This window comes from Peromyscus maniculatus, chromosome 8 (assembly GCF_049852395.1).
Source record: "Peromyscus maniculatus bairdii isolate BWxNUB_F1_BW_parent chromosome 8, HU_Pman_BW_mat_3.1, whole genome shotgun sequence".
NCBI lineage: Eukaryota > Metazoa > Chordata > Mammalia > Rodentia > Cricetidae > Peromyscus > Peromyscus maniculatus.
In genome coordinates, this window is record NC_134859.1 from 98,761,823 (window position 1) to 98,775,423 (window position 13,601).

A 13,601-nucleotide genomic window follows, 5' to 3' on the forward strand; every position below is an offset into this window, starting at 1 on the left:
CTTGACCATTGCCAGCAGTCTATTTTGGGGGTATATTTGTGGATTTCTGTGGGCCTCTTTAGCACTTTGCTTCTTTCTTTTCTCATGTGGTCTTCATTTACCATGGTCTCCTATTCCTTGTTCTCCCTTTCTGTTCTTGATCCAGCTGGGATCTCCCACTCCCCAAGCTCTCTTTCCCTCGACCCTCGCCCTTCATTACCCCAACTCACGTCCAGGCTGTTCATGTAGATCTCAGCCATTTCTTCATCATTGGCCGATCCCTGTGTCTTTCTTGGGGTCCTGTTTTCCAGGTAGCCTCCCTGGTGTTGTGAGTAGCAGTCCAGTCATCCTTGTTCCACATCTAGTATCCTCCTATGAGTGAGTACATACCATATTTGTCTTTCTGAGTCTGGGTTACCTCACTCAGGATGATTTTTTCTAGATCCATCCATTTGCCTGCAAACCTCATGAAAACACGAAAGACACCTTATGCTGGAGAGGATGTGGAACTAGGGGAGCTCTCCTCCACTGTTGGTGGGAATGCAAGCTTGTACAACCACTTTGGAAATCAATATGGCGCTTTCTTAGAAAATTGGGAATCAATCTCCCCCAAGATCCAGCTATACCACTCTTGGGCATATACCCAAGAAATGCTCAATCATACCACAAGAGCACTTGCTCAGGTATGTTCATATCAGCATTGTTTGTAATAGCCAAAACCTGGAAACTACCTAGATGCCCTTCAACTGAAGAATGAATAAATAAAATGTGGCACATATACACAATGGAATACTACTCAGCAGAGAAAAACAATGGCATCATGAGGTTTGATTGGCTTTCTTGAAGGATTTCTGGGAGATCATTGCAAAGAAGGACATTTCTATAAAAAAAATAGGCACAGGTTGCTGTTGATTAAAACCGTTAGAAATCTCCTGCATTTATATGTTTGATAAATTCATTTGCTTCATCTGAGTGCTCTGAATGAGCACAACTCCTTATATGATTTATGTGGAGTAAGCAAAGCTCTGCCAACAGGTACTTGTGAGAGAATGGAAGACAGCTTTCACTGCTATCTGCTCCCCTTCCTCAGGAGCATCGGAGCTCGAGTGTCCATTATTTTACATCTCTGCTCCTGCCTGCATCATTTTCCCCATTTGTATTTCCTGCACCCCTTTTCTTCTAGTAATCAAAGTACTCTCTCTACATTCCAAATAAAGTCTAAATTTTTGCAGAATTCTTCCCTTTCAGGGCATATTGTGCTACCTTACTGTTATAGGTACCATATAGAGGTCTGGGGGCACCTACTTGACTTTCCAGGTTCTTGTGTCCTGGGTAAAAGAATCGGACCTGGCACACATGGATAGTGGTAAAAGTAGAGATAGTTTATTATAGGAGAAAAACACTCCCAAGAATGGAATTAGACTAGAGAGAGCTGGGAAAAGTTAGAAGTTCAAGTGACATTGGACCAGGAGAATAAGATTCTTTTTTTTTTTTTTTTTTTTTTTTTGGTTTTTCGAGACAGGGTTTCTCTGTGTAGCTTTGCACCTTTCCTGGAACTCTCTTTGGAGACCAGGCTGGCCTCGAACTCACAGAGATCTGCCTGCCTCTGCCTCCCGAGTGCTGGAATTAAAGGCGTGAACCACCACTGTCCGGCGAGAATAAGATTCTTTAGGTCACTTAAATGATACTTTTATTCCTGGCTTGCTTTTCCAGAACATACTCTGTCCATTAAATATAACGCTGAGGGGAGGGGCTTCCAATCTTTGTGCCAATCCGCTTCCTTCATGTATTAACCTTGACCACCCCGCCTCTCTTAACCTCTTCTCTATCACATTATGGCACAGGTCATGGGGTTGTGCATTCTTTACATTGTTACGTGTGTGTGTGTGTGTGTGTGTGTGTGTGTGTGTGTGTGTGTGTGTGTGTTTGTAGTGTACTACTTTTCACTGTTGTGGATATCACTCTATATAACTAAAACACTGATGGCCAGTGACCAGGAAGGACGTATTTTAAGCAAATATAAGATTTATATTTCAAGGATTACCCTTTAAGGCTTAATTATATTTCAATTCATTATTCCTTGCTAAATATTCTCTATCTTACAATAGCAGCAAATGCTGACTTAAACATTAAGAAGTAAATAACACAAACACCAAATTATACTTTCTTCCTTGACATTGCATAACATTGAAAGGAAATTAGCTCATCCATAGACAAAACATAAGATGTCACAATAATAGAAAACAAGGGATTCCACCAGTACCATCTCCTCTTCCATAAAGACAAAGACTCTTTTTCCTATATTTGGACATAGTACTGTAATTAGTCTTAGCTAACTGACTGTAAGCAAGAGTGCTCTGCCCAGTTCTTGAGGCTTGTATCCAACAGGAGAAGAAAACAAATGTTCTGTACTTAAAAGCACCTGGGAACCTAAATGTCATAGATGTCTATCATCAAACTACAGACAGTGAAATAAAGGAGGTATGATAAAGATGAAGTAATAATGAATTCTTTTTCCTTTTAGAAAAATGACTAGCAGTGGTTAGTGTCAGGGTAGTACTTGGCATGCAAGCCAGAGGAACTGAGTTTGAAGATCCAGCACCATATGAAAAGCCAGGTGAAGCAACAAGTGCTTGTAACCTCATTGGTAGACAGGCAGAGACAGGAGAATCCCTTAGGCGACCTGGACAGATAAGCTAGCAACATTCAGTAAGAGATCTTTCCTCAAAAAATAATGTGAAGAGTGATAGAAGACATTTGACCTTGACCTCTAGCTTTCACATAAATGTGCAGCACCATGCACACACACACACACACACACACGCACGCACGCACGCACGCACGCACGCACGCACACACACAAATTATAAATAATTCCCAGTAGTTTAAACTGATATAGTTTAGAGTTCAATTTTGTTCTTATGTCTCCATCTGAAACTGGAATATCCACATTACTCATTTACCTTGGATCATTCTGGATTACAATAGTGTCTCTTGCAAATTCTCTATAGGTCCAGATGCTGTGTGATATAGTGAAACTGCACAGTCCTCTGAATTCTGAAAGCAGCTGGCTAGGGAGATGACATTTGAAGCTGGATGTTTTCCTGTGTCCTGGTCTGCTGGTGGTAGGGACAAATCTCTTCCACTTGCTTCCCCAAGTAAACACACAGAGGCTTATATTAATTATAACTTCATGGCCATGGCTCAAGCCTTTTGCTAGCTAGCTCTTAGATCTTAAATTAGCCCATAACTATTAATCTATGTATTGCCACATGTTCTATGGCTTTACCTGAGTCCCATTACATGTTGCTCCTTGGGTAGCTGGCTGGTGTCTCTCTCTGCCTTCTACCTGTCTCTCCCTTTGAATTTCCCACCTGCCTCTAAGCTGCCTAGCCATAGGCCAAAAGGCTTTATTAACAACCAATCAAAGCAACACATGTTCACAGCATGCAGACATTCCCTGTCAATCTTCCCCAGGAGGTAAATGAAAATCAGACAAAAATCAAGTCACTCTGTGCCAAAAAATGTCTGAGACAGACACTGTTTAGTATAATTTGTGTGTGTGTGTGTGTGTGTGTGTGTGTGTGTGTGTCTGTCTGTCTGTCTGCTTGTGCATATGTCTGTATGTCTGCCCTAGGAAGCAGACAGCTATCTCTTTACCTATTTACTATTGCTTTTTTGCTGATTATTCACACTGGATGAGAATTTTTAACAACTAATCACTCTTCCCTCTCTTTGACTGGACTCCTGGAGCTCGGCCTCGTGCTTGGTTGTGGATCTCTGCATCTGCTTCAATCTGTTACTGGATAAGGTATCTATGATGACAGGGTATTCACTAATGTGATTACCAGGGTAGGCCAGTTCAGGCATCCTCACCACTATTGCTAATAGTCTAATCTAGGGTTGTTCTTGAGGATTCCTGGGAATTTCCCTAGCACCAGGTTTCTTCCTTACCCCATAATGTCTCCCTCTGTCAAGATATCTCTTTCATTACTCTCCCATTCCATCCCTCCCCTAGGATCCCATTCTCTCATGTTCTTATCCCCCATCCTCTATCCTCTATTGCATCCCCATCTCCAGTTTACTCTTTGGGATCTCCTCTGTTTCTCCTTCCCAAGGTGATCCATACATCCCTCTTAGGGTCCTTCTTGTTTCTTGGCGTCTCTGGAACTGTGGGTTACAGTATGATTATCCTTTGCTTTATAACTAGTATCCACTTATGAGTGAGTACATACCATGTTTATCTTTCTGAATCTGGGTTACCTCACTCAGGATGATATTTTCTAGTTTCATCTATTTGCCTGAAAATTTCATAATGTCATTGTTTTTTACACCTGAGTAATACTCTGTTGTGTATATGTACCACATTTTCTTTATCCATTCTTTGATTGAGAGGCATCTAAGTTGCTTCCAGGTTCTAGATATTATGACTAATGCTACTATGAACATTGGTGAGCAAGTGTCCTTGTGTTATGCTTGATCATCCCTTGGGTATATGCCCAAGAGTAGTATCATTGGGTCTTGAGGCATATTGATTCCCAATTTTCTGAGAAACCACCATACTGATTACCAAAGTGACTGTACACCAACAATGGTGAGTGTTCCCCTTGGAAAGAGGGATTATAGGAGCAAGGGGTCGGGGGTCAAGATCATAATGGGGAAATAAACAGAGACAACTGAACCATGCTCAAAGGAACTCATGAATTTTAGACCAACAGCTGTGGAACCGGCATAGAACTGGACTAGACCCTCTGCATACGGGAGACAGTTTTGTAGCTGGGTCTGTTTGAAGGTCCTCTGGCAGTGTGATCAGAATCTATCCCTGGTGCATTAGCCAGTTTTCTGGATTCCATTACCTATGGTTGGACATCTTGCTGACCCCTAATAAAGCAGGGAGGGGCTTGGTACTGCCTCAACTGAATGTACCAGGCTTAGCTGTGCCCCATTGGAGAACTTACCCTGTTTGAGGAGGGGATGAGGAGTGGGGAGGAGGCTGGGGGGAGCAGGAGGAGGGATGAGAGGAGGATCTGTGGCTGGCATGTAAAATGAATAAAAAAATTTTAAAGGAAAAAAAGAATTTTTTTTTTTGGTTTTTCGAGACAGGGTTTCTCTGTGTAGCTTTGCGCCTTTCCTGGAACTCGCTTTGGAGACCAGGCTGGCCTCGAACTCACAGAGATCCGCCTGCCTCTGCCTCCCGAGTGCTGGGATTAAAGGCGTGCGCCACCACCGCCCGGCCGAAAAAAAGAATTTTTAACAACTGAAAAGTTGATATTTTTCTTAGAAACCAAGGTGATGGTAAATGTGATGGATTTGTGATGTGAAAGAAGTGTTCTGGAGGGTATTAATGCCTCATTGTGAGTCTCTCAGCGAGGGTGCTAGGAACTAAATTTAGGTGCTCTACCAGATCAGCAAATGTTCTTAAGTGCTGAGCCATCTTTCCATTGAATCCCCACACTCCCCCTTGCCAGAAAACTGAAGATTAAAGAGGTTGAGCAATTTCCCTTGGTTATGTAAACACTGGACTAAGTGGCAAAACTAAACTCAGACCCAAATATGCTCTACTTCCTCTCTTAAGTGCTGAAAATACTCCAGTTCTGATATCTATAGACGATGAAAATGAAGTCTGGGTATTGCCCAAACAGACATGCAGAAAAGCTTGCCCTAATATGGGATCATGGCCTTCTAGGACACCTCAGTTGTAAAATTGCTCCTTTGGAGGAAGGAGTATTGTTTTTCTGTTTAGTTTTAGGGGAAAGGCAGAATAATAGCCACCTCACCTAAGGCAGAGGAATCACCATCTGAATGGATTCCACTTCTGAACCCTTCCCTTCTAAATTCTCCTACATCTTATTCCACTTTGCCAAGGAAAGGTAAAACCTTAACACCTTTCCATGGTGGATTTCATCAGACTTGGGGATTTCAGGTGTATGCACAGAGCAGGATGTGCTGAGCATATTCTGAAGTTTCGATGAAGGAAGCCCTAGCCATGTGGCTAGTTAGGGTATTTCTAGCCATGAATCAGACTGCCTGTGAAAGATGGCTAAAGGAAAATCTGGAGTGGGGAAAACAAGACTCATATGAGCCCATTGCTTCCATTATAGCATGTGTAGTGTATGGTTTGACAGGTTTAAGCTGCAGATGTTCTGAAATGCTGATTCACTTGGCTTTCAGGAGGGATCTTGAGTATACACGGACCACCGAAGTCTCTTTTGCTGACTTCATTGTATAAGATTATCACATGATTAGAACACTATGCTTGCTACCTTGTGACATCATGGGAAGCTATTCTGGGACACCTTTAAATTCAAGGAACTACCAAGGAGAACAATAGAGAATTTTGTGAGCCTAAAGAGCGATAGTTGTAGAATATCTGAGTCTGGATTATACAGTCTGTTCTATAGTCTGTGAATATAAATGTGGTGGCCAAGTAATTTCAGAATGAAAGAGGGTGTGGCTAATAAGGATGAAGAGTGGAGCTCTGGAATATGTTTGCATACTCGGTACATAACATCTCTCCTCTTAGCTATTATATGCCATGCAGTACAGTCAGGGGAGACAGAGGTCCTAGGAAGTATGCCATACTTAGAAAATTATTTTGCTGAGATCAATTGCACAGACTTTACATGCACCTGCCCTTCCTCCAACAAACCAAGAGCTTCCTGATGTTTTCATGGGCCTTGAGGGTCCTAGATGAGGTATTCAGCTTCAGTGTGTCCCATTTGCCAACATATCCTTGGATTATAGGACAGTATTTGGAACAATCTAGTCAAGAAAATAAACAAGATCTGATAAGTCAGCAGATGGTATATGGTTTTTCAAATGACTCCTTGGTGTTTTTGATAAAGAAATACCATGAAGGCATGGACATACACAGTAAAAGGATCTTTAGAATGTTTCCCATATGGTTTTAAACTCCAGGTGATCCAAAGTAAATGAGGCATAATCTAACTTCATGCAAAGTTAAAATGAAGCAGTTTAATCTGCTTGACTAGGAAATCTATTTGACAAGCATCAGAAACAATCCCGCCGAAAGGGAAACCAGAGAAGAAGAAACACAAAGTGAAAGGTATGATTTTAATATGGAAGCACACACAGGCTTCATTGCTCAGCTTTATAGCTTTCCACTCCCTGTGAAGCTTACCAGCATTGGGTTCCTGGCTAAAACAGCCCTCTAAATGCTTTGAAGTGTGATATCTTTCGCCCTCTGGTGGTTATTACATTAAAAAGTTAAGCAAAGAAAACTAGACGAAGAAATCACAGCGTAACAAATACACAAATAACTGGGGTTGCAAGTGCCACTGTAGAGCAAGGTTCAAGTTGGTGCAAACTTTAATTAAAAGCTACATCCCTTGAACAAGAAGGGGAAGCTTTGCTCAGTTTACAGACTTCTGGGAAGTCTACCATCTGCAGGTTTTCTCCATCACTTTCCAGGAACTTGCCCACTGTTTTCATAAACATAACAGAGATCCCAGAGATTCTGGCTTGACTGGAGAGGACTCTGAGGCCCTGTATTTCTTTCAATATTTTGCTTGAAAGGCTTGCTGTGACTTGAAGAGGAATTTCTGAAAAAAAAAAAAAAAAAAAAAACTTTGAGCTACGCAATGACTTTAAAAGGGTGGTTGTACAGTAAGTAATACACTGAATGCTACTTGGCCAGGGTGTAACCAACTTGGCTGTTTCTCTTTTTGTTGTGTCTGGGAGACAGAAAAAGAGACTAGCCATTATCATGTGAAGCTATCATTAAATTATTTCAAGTACCAGTTTGTGAATGACACCCACCTGCAAAGAAGACTATTGAAACAAAGAGACAATTCATTGAAGGTTAGACAATTTTTATGTTGCACACAACCTGATTCAACTGTACATGAAAATATCACATATATGGTATTATCTTAGTTTTCTTTCTATTGCTGTGATAAGACATTGACCAAAAGCAACTATGGAGGTATGGGGCTTATTTCACTCTACAGGTTACAGCCCATCATGAAGAGAAACTAGGCAAAGAACTCAGGGCAAAATCCTGGCAGTAGAAACTTGGAGGCAGAAACTGACATGGAGGCCATTAGGTGAGTGCTTTTTACTGGCTTGTTCCACATGGCTTGACTAGCCTAGTTTTCTTATACTGCCTAGAAGTAAGACCACACAGAGTGAGCTGGATTCTCCTATATCAACAGCTGATGAAGAAAACTCCCTACAGAAAATATAATGAAGCTTATTGTCCCAACTAAGATTCCTTTTCTTAGATAACTCCATCTTGTGTCATGTTAACAAACATCGGAATAACACATATGACCTTCTGTCAACTTGACAGACTAATACATTACTATTAAACCATACACTTTCCTTTTCTGTTTATCCCCATGATCACACATAAATATCAACATCACAATATAAAACACAGTATAATTTACAAAGTCCCAAAGTCTTTAAAAGTTCATTCACTTTAAATGTGAAAGCTCTTTAATATATTCAGTTCTTTTAGTCTCTTGACTGTGGGTAACTATAAAATAAAATCTAAAAGAAACTTATATATTTCTTATTTCAAAAATGAAGAACCAGGACACTGTTATAATCAGATCAGAACAAAATCAAAATTCAAAAATGTGAACCAAATTCTGGAGCTCAATGTCCTACAGCTGGTATTCACTCAGGATTTTCTGGGCTCCAAAGGTTTTGGCTAGCTCCACTTCTCAAGCTCTGCCATTCATGACACACATAGTTCTTCTCATAGGCTCAGACTGTCTTCACTCCATAGCTGCAGGTATCCTTGGCAGTCATCCCACAGTCAGGTATTTCCAATATGCTGAAGCATCCACAAACTGTACCTATACCAATAGTATGCTGACCTCTCTTCAGGGACACAAAACCTGCCATATGGTGCCAAGCTTCAACCTCTCTCTGTGACCCTTTCAATCCTCAGGTTCCCACTGCAGCTGTTACTTAACCTTCACCAATAGCCTCACATGGTGCCAAGCCTCAGCTTCTCTCCATGGTCCCTTCAATCCTTCAAAACCAGTGTCTCGTGGGAAACTCTTACACATTGCTGAGTGGATGGAAGCAATGTAAATAGAGTACTCATATACAAAATTCTCAAAACATAAAATAAATAAACAAATGAACACAGTCATTACAAAGTAGCTTCAATCTCCAGTATTCCAATATATATTTTCCTGGGCAGTTATATTTTTTTCACACAAAGGAAGAAAAATAAATGAAGGAGAAAGGGAAAAATGAAAGGAAGAAAGAGAGGAAAGGGGATAACGGTAAAAGAGAGGAATGGAAAGAGGAAGGAAGAAGAGCCACTTAGAGGTTGTATAGAGTTTTGTTAAAAGTAAAGATTTATACTGTTCTTTTTCACATTTAACCAAGACAGGCCCTGACAGATATTCAATTCACAACAGATAATTTCTAATTGAACCCTTTACTTGTAGTGCAAGAAATAAATATCTCAAAGAAATACAAATAATGAGGCTCATCAGTCTTGTGTACAGGTGTTAGTATTTTAAGCACCAAAATGAGTTTCATACCCATGTCAAGTCTTATTTCATTTTCCTAAGTAATCAAATTCCCCCCTTTTGCCCCTCCCTTCCTCATAACATTTCATTTTATGGAGAATTGCAAGCAAATTATTCATAATTATTTCCTATGTTATCCCTGATGACATGTTGTATTAAAGAGTAAATCATGTTAACTATTGTGTGGTTGTTTTGCTAAGGATCTGCTCTGGCATCTACTTCAACATCAGTTTTATTATTCTTGGGTGCTTATGCATACTCAAGCTAATTCATTATAATTAGTTCATTTTATGTAAATGAGGTGTGTGTGTGTGTGTGTGTGTGTGTGTGTGTACCATTTGTATGTCTGGTGCTTGATGAGATGAGAATTGGGTATCAGATTATCAGATTCCTGGAACTGGAATTATAGATGATGGTGAGCTGCCATGTGATGAGCAGAGATCTGTGCTCATCATCACTGAGATATCTCTCCATGCCCTAATTTATTATTTTTAATCAAATTGTGTGACTTATCTATAGCCAGTAATGGTGTTCTCTATGATTTATATTAAGCAGAATTATTCATTTGACTAAATCTAAATTTAACATGTTATATTCAGGAGATTTGTGAACTTTTAATATCATGAAACCAAGATTGATTTGTATTCTAAATAATAAAAATTAATAATTGTAAAAACTGATTCTAAAACAAAATCAACCCATTTTGGTCAATCTGCTTATCATAACATACCATTGCTTTAATTTCTATTACCATAGATGGATTTTATTTTTATAGAATTTCATTTAATTACATATAAATAGTATGTTATATTTTATATATTTCAAACTTCTCTTAATAAGTCTTTTTGACATTTATCTTTTTTTAGTTAATATCATAACTCATTTTCTTCACTAGCCTATTGAAAGACATTTAGATTACTTGTGATTCTTGGTTACTATGAATGAAGCTGCTGTAAGTATTTTCATACATATCTTTTGAGGACATGTCTTCATTTCTTTGGGTAGATGCCTAAGAATGGAGTTGCTAGATCTATAACAAAGTTCATTTTTAAAATAAAATTTTGTGTGTTAAAGCAATCATAGTTGGGAAAAAGGAAGAACCTTCTTGAATTCTATAAGATTTACTTTGTTTATGAGTGTACCCTTCTACCGTAATATAATATGTTTTTTTGATCTCTCTCTCTCTCTTTCTCTCTCTCTCCCTCTCCCTCCCCCTCCCCTCCCCCTCTCCCTCTCTCTATGTTTGTGTGTGTGTGCACATGCTCACATGTGTACCTGTGTGTCCATCATTCTCCATCTCTCCTTCCCTCCCTTCTTTCCTTCCTTCCTTCCTTCTTCCTTTTCTTTCTCTCTTCTATCAACTATAGGTCTGTCTTTGGGAATGTGGACCTACCCTCCTTATTGAATGTGGCAAGACAATTGTATCACCAGTTCTATAAAGGTTTTTGTTTCCATGAATGTTGTCAAATGTTAGAAAATTAAGAATTATGTGTTTCATATGAACTTTCACATAGTTCAAGTTGGTAACATCAAGTTATAAGTCCACTATTAAAGAAAGAAACTAAATCACTTTCCCCTTTTTGGGACAGGAAGAGGAAACTGATTTTTGTCTGTGTTTTTCCTTCTCCCCCAGAATATAATTCATCATAAATTACCTTAATTTGCCGGGCGGTGGTGGCGCACGCCTTTAATCCCAGCACTCGGGAGGCAGAGCCAGGAGGATCTCTGTGAGTTCGAGGCCAGCCTGGGCTACCAAGTGAGCTCCAGGAAAGGCGCAAAGCTACACAGAGAAACCCTGTCTCGGAAAAAAAAAAGGAAAAAAAAAAAAAAATAAATAAATTACCTTAATTCAAATCAACTGAGTTAACTAGCTAGACAAACATTTAAAGGACCTTTGTGTGTATATGAACGTTTGTGTGCACATGTGTATGTGTGTGTGCGTGCTCATCTGTGTTTTCAGTTGCACATGCACCATTACAGGTATGTGGAGTTCAGAGGGCAATCGCAGGTGATAGTCTTCACCTTGTACCTTGTTTGAAACAGGGTCTCTTCTTGTTCTGCCATTGCCTATTCAAGACTAGCTTCCTGTGATTGCCTAGGAGTTCTCTTGCCACCATCTTCTGTCCCACCAGAGAACTGTTGGAACTAGAGATGTAGGCTGCCATGCTTATCTTTGTGAGGGTTCCAGAGAGCCAAACTCAGATCCCCATGCTTACACAGAGAGCTCTTTATCCACTGTGCTAGTTCTCTAGTTTCAGACATATTTTTTAACAAACATGCCAGAACCTCTTCCACTCTTGGGAGTTTAAGAACCACTTCATCAATCTAGATCAGTAATGCAGTTGCTGGTGCACATTAACACCACCTAAGAAGTAAGCACAACCAACCAGACATACCTGCAAATAAGTGTGTTACCATCTCTGGGCATCAATATCAAGAATAAACACAGATTAAATATTCTTGGATGGTTACAATGAGTGGCCATATATATGGTGCAATGATCTTCTAAGTAGTGCCTTTAACTAGCTAGTTGAAAGCCTTGGTAGCTACAATGCTCATCTTTATTGTACATGCCCATCGTTTCAACAGCACAGCAAAGTACTGCGGAAAGAACATTTATATCCCCTGCACAGAGCCAATAGGTAGAGCTTCCTCCAGGGCATTGTCATGCCATTGTTGTTTGCTTTGTTCTCATGGCTGTGGAAATTACATATCTGTAACATTTGAACTGAAAAATTCACTGCTATATATGTGTGTGTGTCATGATATATATATATATATATATATATATATATTTATCATGATATATATATATATATATATATATATATATATATATATCTTCTTTAGCTAACTTTCCATTTTAAAAACTTATCAAAATTGGCCCAAGTCACCCATAAGGCAATTCAAGGAATTTCTCATCTCATTTGTAAATACACCATGCTCTACCTACCATGCCTCCATTAGAGAGCCACTGCCTCAAATTTAAATAGCTTAATTCCTCATGAAATGCAATATTCTGGGGGATTACATATATGCATGGGTCAATCCAAGCTATCTTATACAAATATAGCAACCAAATAACCTTCCTTTGTCTTTGATAAAAACAAAACAAAAAAAAAACTTTTAGATTCCTGTAAGCAGCTTTCTTGTCATGCCTTATTTTTTTTTTTATTTTTATTTTTTTTTTTTGGTTTTTCGAGACAGGGTTTCTCTGTGTAGCTTTGCGCCTTTCCTGGAGCTCACTTGGTAGCCCGGGCTGGCCTCGAACTCACAAAGATCCGCCTGCCTCTGCCTCCCGAGTGCTGGGATTAAAGGCGTGCACCACCACCGCCCGGCTGCCTTATTTTTATTAATGTACATTTTGCCACATTGCTCTTTACCCCTCTTTCATTCTGTACATCCAATCTCTGTGTCTTGCTGTCTTCTCCCTCCAGGGTCTAAATTCATCCTGAGTTCCTCTCTCCCTGAAGTCCAACCTATTCTCTCCTGCCTAGTTATTGGCCATTCAGCTCTATAATAAACCAATCAGAAGGCATCTTGGCAAGGGCATATCTTCACAGTGTGCAAAATGATTATCCCACAACATTTCCCCCTTTTGTTAAAATAAAAAAGGATAAGTTTCAACTCTAACACAGTAAAACTATATGCAATAAGAACAATCATCAAGTAAGAATTACATTTACAATGCCATTTGTATTTGGCAAATTTGGATAAAATACTCTATTATCTATCCTATCTTGGATATAAAGTTTTATACCTAAACCACTTTCTATCATAACTTGTATTACCAACTTAAAAATGTCCTTTTAGACCTTAAAACAAATTCTTAGATTAAAAAAAAAAAAACTTAAGCTTTACATCTCTACTATAAGTTTCTTTTTTGAATTTGGTAACAAACAAAATGGTATAACTATCTAGTCTTCAACCCTAGCAGAGACCCAAGAAGGATAAAATATTACCTGAGTAAGCAGAAAGTACAGAGCAAACAACTTTCCAAACTAAGAAATGACAGAGACAGCTGGATGCCTTGACAGTTACCTAAGGTTCCTCTGTAGTGTTGGGGCATCCATATTCTGCTTCCAGGCCTAGAATATATGTATAACT

General features: G+C 39.4%; 1 long non-coding RNA gene across 5 annotated transcripts in view; it reads right to left on the reverse strand.

The window, feature by feature from the left end:
- Positions 1–7,039: 7,039 nt before the first annotated feature.
- Positions 7,040–13,601, reverse strand: part of LOC121831504 (uncharacterized) — a 53,619-nt gene continuing 47,057 nt past the window's right edge. For 4 of the 5 annotated variants that reach the window (XR_013041944.1, XR_013041941.1, XR_013041942.1 and 1 more), the window contains one exon: positions 7,040–7,541. This is a non-coding gene — a long non-coding RNA (uncharacterized LOC121831504). Of the gene's footprint in view, positions 7,542–13,517; positions 13,583–13,601 lie in introns of those variants that run through there. The other variant, XR_013041945.1, reaches the window with a different exon arrangement.